General features: G+C 41.5%; 1 pseudogene; it reads left to right on the forward strand.

Annotated features, from left to right (window-relative positions):
* The first annotated feature begins 4,936 nt into the window (after positions 1-4,936).
* On the forward strand, positions 4,937-5,716 carry LOC143891112 (secreted RxLR effector protein 161 pseudogene; annotated as a pseudogene).
* Positions 5,717-9,020: the final 3,304 nt, after the last annotated feature.

Here is a 9,020-nt window from a genome sequence, read left to right on the forward strand (position 1 = left end):
GAGGGGCATCTATAGACACCCCATTTTGACCATACCCTAATCGGCTCGGTTTGAATAAAAACCCTACCAGGGTAGTGATCTAGCGTCCCAATCTATGCGCTAGAGTAGTTTAAGATCCCAGGTAAAGTTTCGGAAAATTTCAAAAAAATTGATGGAAATGGTCAGGGCGAGTGAGTGTGTTAATCGAAGCATGTATATAAGGTCACAAGTGTCAAGTAAAGAAAAGGGTGGTGCATTATTGAAGCATGGTAGTGTCAAGTGTCGGTATTGGTTTCCCTTGTGAAGTTCTAAACTATTGAAGGAGCTGGCATCTATTCGGCCATGCATGGATAATAATAAGGAGCAGTGAATGGTGGACCAACTCTTGTTCTTCAGTGCTTCTCATTTTCGTGGGCCCACCACCTACTATATGGAGGGAATCTGTTAGTAGAAAAAGGAGTTGGGAAAGCATTTCATTTTTATAGTGGCCCCTTTCTTGCCGGAGCCACTCTCTTACAAATGTGGGTTTCATATACACTACTAAAAGGTCGCTGTCCCGAAGAGAAAATGGGCTCCAATGTTTCATTTCTTATATAAAAGGAGGGTAGATTATCCAGGGAAAGAGTGCGAATATCAAAATATTGTAGTTCTAATAGCATCTTTCTATGAGCAGAGGGGTGTGAAGTAGCATAATGGGGGCTGTTCATAGAACTAGGAAGGGGGTAGAATTTTGGCATTTCCATTTATAAAAACCCAACCGGTTAGGGTTTAGGAGGGGATCTCATTTTGGGGGGCAGCCGAGAGAAGAAAATCGGCAAAGAGAAAGAGAGAGTTTGAACTCCACCTCCTTTCCGATCGCCACCACCATTCGGCCGTCCTCATCACCATTTCCATCCTCTCCACCACCATCATCTCCAACCCCATCACCCATCTCACCCACACCTAGCAAGACCCAAACCCAACTCCGGTCATCTTCTCCGGCTGTCCCGCAGGAGATCCAACCGTTCCTATCTTCTCTGGGCATCTCACCCAAATCCGGCGAACCCCATCTCCCCACAGCCGAACAACACCTCCATTTCTTCCTCTTCTTATTCTTGTTTTTTCCATTTTTATTCTTCTCCACCACCACCACCACCAACGACCACCACCAACACCTGCGGCCATTAACCCCTCTCCTCCTCTGTAACCCACAGCCGAATCCCACCACCAACTCCGGCCATTAACCCATCTTCTCCGACCGGATTGCCCGGATCCGGTGAGAAGCCACCAACCTCCATCAAAACCCACCTCTAATCTCGAATCCTCATCTCCTCCACCTCCATTGCAGATTTTTTTTTTTTTTAGGTTAGGGTTTGATAGAATTGCAGAGAAGACAAAACAGAGAGGAGGAGGTTGGGGAGGTGCAACCCTACCACCACCAACCCCATCTCCGATCGGCCTCCATCTCCACGTCTCCTTCAACCCCAACACCTCTTCTACCTGCGAAATTGGTAGATTCCGGCCCGGAATCTGACGATCTCCATCGGCCACCCCATCCATCCTTTTCTTCATCTCCAACCCCATCACCCATCTCTCCCACCCCTCAATTTCCAGCCACCATCTCCGGTGATCTCTCGTCAAATCCAGCAACCCGCTCAACCTGGCGATCGTCGACCAATAGCACAATCGGCTCCAATCAATAAATTTGATCTTCTGTCGCCTAATTCGATCATCGTCATCGCCTCGTGCCGTTGACAACCTCGATCATTGGGCATCGGTCATCTTCTTCAGGTTTGCAAAAATCTAGTTTCTTTATGGTGTGATTTGTGTTTACATATACTCCTAAATCTTGGTCTTCATTAAGGTTCATTTCCTTCTCTGTGATATGGTTTGTTCAAAATTATCATAAACTCTTCATTCTCCATTTTCAACTCTAAAAATTTTTAATAAAAAAAAAGGGGAGGGAGAAGAAGGGGATATGACTTGATCTCAGAGATAGAGTTAATCGCCCTATATCCAACCTTCATCTACTTTTGGGGTTGGTTTCATTATCCTAATTTTTCAAAGAATGGGTTCAGACATGTCATGTTGTTACTGCCATTGTAAATTTCTATACTCCCTGTTTCTAATCCCTATTGGCGAGAAGTTGCATTTGTTAAGATCTTCATGTACTCGTCTGGTCATGAATGAGACCCCAGCACCTTAAGATTTGGTCTAGGATTCATTTTGATTGTGTCTCAGATCGCTCTTGGGGGTAAGGTTTTGTTGTGTTTTTTTTTTATTCCATTTCTATTTTGGAGTCTTTGGGATGTATATGCATATTGTAGATATGGGTTTAACTACTAGCCTCAGCTTTGCTCCAATTTGGTCATCTTTGATATGTAGACTGAATGATGTGCATACCACAATGATAGGGTTTGGTCCTTGGCCTTGGTCTTTTCCCAATTCCATGGCTTTTCATATGTGCAGTCGAACAATATGGACCTAGAATGTGTGTGCCCTTGGCTTTAGTTGTTTAGTCTCATTTCTTCCTTGATTCTGAGTTCGGGTATGTATCCTAATAGCGTAGAGTTAGGGTTTGGCTTTCTAATTTGATTTCATTGGGATTTGGGTTTCAATTTTGTGTATTCTAGAGGTTTTGAATTTTAAGGCGGCAATGAGGCTACCTAGAGACCCATTTTGTTTCCTCCTCCTTTCATTTTTCGGGATGAGCCTTATTTTAGTTTGTCGAGATACATTCCTGCTTGTTTTAGGGACTTTCCTCAATTCTCGGAATTTCATTGGGAATATTATCCTCGGGTTTTGGCGATGACGGAATATTTCATGAGCCAACCCCTTGCCCTTCTTATCATTTTTTCCCATCTTATGGTGTTCACAGGGTTTGAGGGGTTTCCTTTCTTTCCGGGACTATTCTATACACGTTCGTCGGGATCCTTTTCGAGTTTCGAGATTCTATCGATTTAGTAGTTCTTTTTATAGGGTTTTGTCTGTTCCTTTTGTTTAGAATTTTACCCTTAGGGTTAGAAGCTTTTCATCTCTCGTTTATTTAGGGTTTTCCCTCGCAGGTTAGAATTCGTCTCTTTTGGATGCTGGCTAAGCCTCGTCAGCTTTTGGTCTTCTCTTTGAGATTGTTTTTTTCTCGTATCGGAATTTTAGTTCCCTCGTTTGTCTTCTTTCCCCCTTAGGCTTTAGGGATCCCGTTTCCCTCTAAATTACTCTACCGCGATATGGTGGGTAAGGAGGCTCTTCTATCGGATCCCCTTTAGCCGAAGGGTGTTAGCACACTCTTAATCGTCAAAAATATAAAAGCACTTCAAAACCATTTGAAAACATAAAAAACCTTTAAAAAAAATCTAAAGTGTTGAGTCTTATAGCGTATTAGGAAAGTTCGTTTCGAACTACGTTGGGTTGATCCTCTTCCACGAGGTACGTAGTGCATCTTGGGATCTTCATCCCAAGTCCAGCCAAACTTTGTAAATAAATGCTTTACCCATTTTTCTTCAAAACCTTGTTTTTAACAAGATCTTCCTCTAGAGTTAGGAGTTTGTCCTAGATAGAGAGTTTAAGAGTTAGGAGTTTGTCTTTGATTTGTTATGTGTTTGTTTGTGCTTGTTTTAGAGTTAGGGGTTTGTCCTAGAGTTATAGGAGCGCCTCTGTCCGGTCAGTTGGCGATCCACATCGCCTACTGATGACTAGAATAGGATGCGTTAGTCAACCCTTTGTTTTCCTTAGGGAATACAGCCTAGTTACACATAGGTTGTAGGAATCACCTGCATTAGCTTAGGGCTAACCTGCATTTAGTTAGGGCATATAGGGTGTCCTAAAATCTACAATTCACCGGAATTTAAATAATCGTTCAAGAAGCTTTAATAACTAGTCCGGTCTTTTAGATCGAGTCTAAGATAGAGGTCTAGGTGTCTTAGGTATCATAGTTTAGAATATGTGCGAAGAACTACGTTGCCTTGATTCTCGTGGAGGCGGGGATACGTAGGCTTCTTTGGATGAATACCAGACCATCCGAGGACTCGGGCTAAATCGTTTAGAGTCTTAGGATTTGTTATTGTATGATGTGTTTTCTTACTTTCTTGTATTGATCCTATACCTTTAGTTGTAGCTTGCATGCGTATGTCCACCAGAACTTAGACACCAGTTAGGTATGTCACTCATAACCTGGCAATATTTAGGTGGCACCTCTTCCATTTTTTTTGTGTGCTTATTATTTCTATTCTCAGGAAATGCATGCTTAGATAGACGAATTGGGGGCGCTCTTCGGACCTTCTTCATTCGTCATTAGGCACGGACCTTTTGTATCTCTGGTTATCCATTGCAAACAGAGCATTTGTTTTGGTTCCATGGCGCATCCATGGATGGCGACTCTGAGTTATTTCTAGATATATCTTGGTTTCGAGCCCTGGCTCTGGATCAGGATGTATCTCTTTCCTTTTATATCGCCACTCATGCTATGCTGTGAGGGTGGCAACCGTTTCGAGAGTTCCTTGGCAGAGCTCTCCTTCATTGTGGAGATCTAGAGGGTGTTAGGGACTCGTTCCCTCACTGCCGTCCTCGGATCGGGGTCCACAGAGGGTATTGAGGCTGCTGGAAAAGGTAGTTGAAAAGTGTGCAAGTTACAAAGATCCATTTATGGATTGAAGCAGGCTTCTCGTAGTTGGAATCGTCGTTTTGATCAAGCAGTCAAAGAATTTGGCTTCTCTCAAAACATAGATGAAGCTTGTGTTTACAAAAGGGTCAGTGGGAGTGCAGTGACATTTTTGGTGTTGTATGTAGATGACATCCTACTCATTGGGAAAGATGCAGGAATGTTATCTAATACAAAGTTGTGGCTTTCCAGTACATTTGCAATGAAGGATTTGGGTGAAGCTTCATATATTTTAGGACTTAAATTGTCTAGGGACTAAAAAATAGGAAGCTTGGGCTATCACAGGAAACTTACATTGATAAGATATAGGCAAGATATAATATGGCAGATTCCAAGAAAGGGTTAATTCCCTTTAGGCATGGAATAAGGCTATCAAAGAAGATGTGTCCAAAGATACCTGAGGATAAGCAAGCTATGAGTAATGTTCCCTACGCTTCAGTTGTGGGAAGTCTTATGTACACCATGTTATGTACAAGACCCGATATCTGTCATTCTGTGAGTGTGGTTAGCAAATATCAGTCAGACCCAGGACTTGAACATTGGATGGCAGCTAAACACATTTTCAAGTATCTTAGGAGAACCAAGCATTGTTGCTTAGCCTATGGTGCAGATGAATTGGTAGTTTCTAGTTTTACCGACGCAAACTTTCAGTCTGACATTGATGACATGAAGTCCTTTTCGGGCTTTGCGTTTACCTTAGCTAATGGGGCAGTGTCTCGGAGGAGTTGTAAGCAAGAGACCACCGCAAATTTTACAACTGAGGCAGAATACATCGCTGCGAGTGAGGCAGCGAAGGAGGCAATATGGTTACGAAAGTTCTTGGACGACCTTGGAGTCGTACCCTCTGTCGAGAGACCTATTACGCTGTTTTGTGACAACAATGGAGCGATTGCTCAGGCGAATGAACCATGGTCTCATCAGAAATCTAAGCACGTCCTTCGGAAGTATCATGTGATACGGGAGATTATAGACATAGGAGATATTGCCATAGAAAAGATTGCCTCAATGGATAACGTGATAGACCCTTTCACTAAGTCCCTTAGTCAAAAGGTGTTTGACAAACATGTTGAGGGAATGGGTCTCAGATATATGCATTACTGACTTTGGGGGCAAGTGGAAGATTGTTAGAGTTAGTGCCCTAAAAACTAGTGTAAATTGATTGAATATCAATAAAGTTTTTTATTTCATGACAATATTGGGTATTATTATTGGAATATGTGAGATGTGCTTGTAATATTGACACATATTTGTCCTTGGGTAGCAAAGTAGGAATGCCATGCTTAGAGATTCACAGATCTCAAGAAGAAAGGAGCTATGGAATTCCGGTTCTTTGCAGACCTTAAAGGTTCGTAGTTGGGGACAAGATTGGACATCTTCTCCTGTATACAACTAACACCAATCTGGTCTACATGCACGTGTCATGGAGTGGCTTATCTCAGTCACTTAGGTAGTTGACCCTAATCTAGAAGAGTGGGTGTGACGATGGGATGACGCACTAAACAGGATCATATTAGACTAGCCCGTAGATAGGAAATAGTAAGGCTATTCTACCAGACATGACCCTTTACATGTCCTTTGACCTGAGGGATCATATTAGTCTGTGGGGCACGTCTTTCTTTCTTGGTCTATCTAATAGTGGTTCCACCAGTGATCACTTAAGGGTAGTACTGGAATGTTTGACAAACCTACGAGATTAATAAGGATACTCGACATAAGATTCTCCGCCCAAATTATTGGGAATCATCTATAGTTTTTGTCTAGAGCAGTAGACCTGTGATATTACTTGGCCAGGTGGATTTGATAAAAGGTTTATCAAAAGTTTTTACAAATGCATCTGCGGGTCAAAACTGCGTTACTAAACAGTATACTAAGAGTGGGCCCAGGGGTAAACATAGTCCACCCTCCGTAGGACCCAACTCGGTAGATGTGGAATGGAGAAGGGTCTTGCACATATTGGATGTGGTTAGGGGTAAGATGGTTTGACGGTTATCTTCAGGGTTATGTCGCGATGGAGGCCACTGATTCAATGTGATTGTAGCGTTGCCTACAGAGCAAGATCGCAGTGGGGTCGCTTATTCGATTCTGCAGGATCTACCGTTATATCCCTGCAACGATCCCACTAACAACTCGAATGACCCTTTTATATCTATTGGATACGGGTCCTTCATTTATTGGATTGCAAATGCGAACTAATTTCACAGCATTTGATGCTAATAAAAAGATAAAGATAGTCTGAATAATGTATATGCACTAAAGGACGAAAGAGGAATGCAAAGTTGGTTAAATGTTGACCAAGGGCATTTTGGGGATTAAAGAATAATTTGGTTGGAGCTTTGTTCCTATTGGGTAGGAAGTTTTTGTCTTATTTTGATTAAATGGATTTAATATTTTTCAATGGAATTATAAAAGAATCCATATACGAATTTGGGGTGGGACCCATTCTTATAAAAAACGCCCATGTATTTCCGACATATAAACTTCCGATTGCTTTTTATAATAATATAAGGATGAATATAATTGGAAAGAGAAAGTCACCACATTGATACTCTTTTGAATAAAGGCATCAACACTTGCCAAATTGAGAAAACCAATTGATGTTCGTTGTTTTTTCTTGCATGCATTGAGAAAAGCAAAGTTGTTTTATTGTGTTGACTTGAAAAGGAATGTGCATATCTTGCTAACTTTAGATGGCATGTTATGGTAACATGCCACATACATCAAGATAGAAAAACGTTCCGTTTTTATGTATAAAATTATGCATGCCGCTGTTTGGAAAAGGATTTTATATATAGAACCCACAGTAGGGGTGTAAATGGATATTCGGAAATTCGATTACCGTCCGCATCCGAATCCGTTTAAAGTGAATATTATCCGAATCCGTTTCAAGCGGATATTATCCGAATCCGTTTATGAGATATCCGGCTCTTAGCGGATGGGAATCTGGTAAATGGTATATCCGATCCGTTTAACATCCGAATCCAAGAAGTAAGTCCTTTTTATTTATTATTAATAATATCATTAATATTTATTTTTAGTAATGACACACTATCTTTTGTTTCTAAAAGAAAAGAAAAATAGCCTAAACCCATTCCATCAAAATAGCTCGCTCAAACCCATTCCATCATATACAAAAAAAAAAGAAGGAAAAACCCAAAGACCACTATCAACACTATCATCCATCCCCACCGCCTCCCTCTCTCTCTCTCTCTCTCTCTCTCTCTCTGCCTTTGTTTTAAAAGGAAGAAGATGATCTTATATATTTTAGGCTTTGAGAGTTAATTTTGTGAAGAGAATGTAGAGGTCTAGTTTTAGGGTTTGGAAAATTCATTCGAGTAAGAAGGAGAAAAAATATGAAGTGCTGCAATAAAATGTTCGAATTTACCGGATAAACAGATACGGATAATATCCGAATTCGAACAGGAACAGTATCCGGCGGATACGAATTCGGTAATAAATATTAAATATCCGTCGAATCCGAATCCGAATCCGAATTCGGATAGTATATATTGTAATCGAATTCGGATATAGCCATATCTGCTCCGAATTCGATCTGTTTACACCCCTAACCCACAGTAACAAACGTGAGAAGGTGTGTGGCCTCTCTCTCTCTCTCTCTCTCTCTCTCTCTCTCTCTCTCTCTCTCTCTCTCTCACACACACACACACACACACACACACACACACACTACTCTTATCAGAAGTTGTGAGAAGCTAAAAGAAAGCTCCAACGAAATTTAATCCTCCCCATTAATGCTGTTCTAAACAGCCCACATAGAAGAGCAAAAGTTGTTCTTCTACCCCTTGTGCAAGACAAGGAATCCATCGGTTCGACTTGCAGTGCTACAACGATCGGATCATTCGTGGCCGTTATATATAGAACACACAGTAACAAACATGAGAAGGTGTGTGGCCTTTCCCTCTCTCTCTCTCTCACTACTCTTATCAGAAATTGTGAGAAGTTAAAAGAAAGCTCCAACGAAATTTAATTCTCCCCATTAGTGCTGCTCTGAACAGCCCACATAGAAGAACAAAATTTGTTATTCTACCCCTTGTGCAAGACAAGGAATCCATCGGTTCGACTTGCGGTGCTACAACGATCGGATCGTTCGTGGCCGTTCGAGGAGTAGATCACGTAGAGTGTTTTCTTCGACTCAACAACTGAGGTACTTGTTCTATATTTTATTTCAGTCACTATCATATCAACTAGACCCTAGGTATCCTTTTTTAAAGGGCAAAATCTTCAGAAATTTTTTGTTCTACGCGGTTTCATGTTCCGCTGCGCGTAGGGATTTTGGCCGAGGGTTACGACCCTTCTAACATCAACAACCATCTTGAAAGAGGGGAACATGTGAAGTGGATGGTTATTAGATGTTCCATCTCTGAGAACATGGGACAGTGGAGAGCAG

This window comes from Tasmannia lanceolata, unplaced genomic scaffold, assembly GCF_043159265.1.
Source record: "Tasmannia lanceolata isolate RefF3 unplaced genomic scaffold, GAP_Taslan_0.1 ptg000013l, whole genome shotgun sequence".
NCBI lineage: Eukaryota > Viridiplantae > Streptophyta > Magnoliopsida > Canellales > Winteraceae > Tasmannia > Tasmannia lanceolata.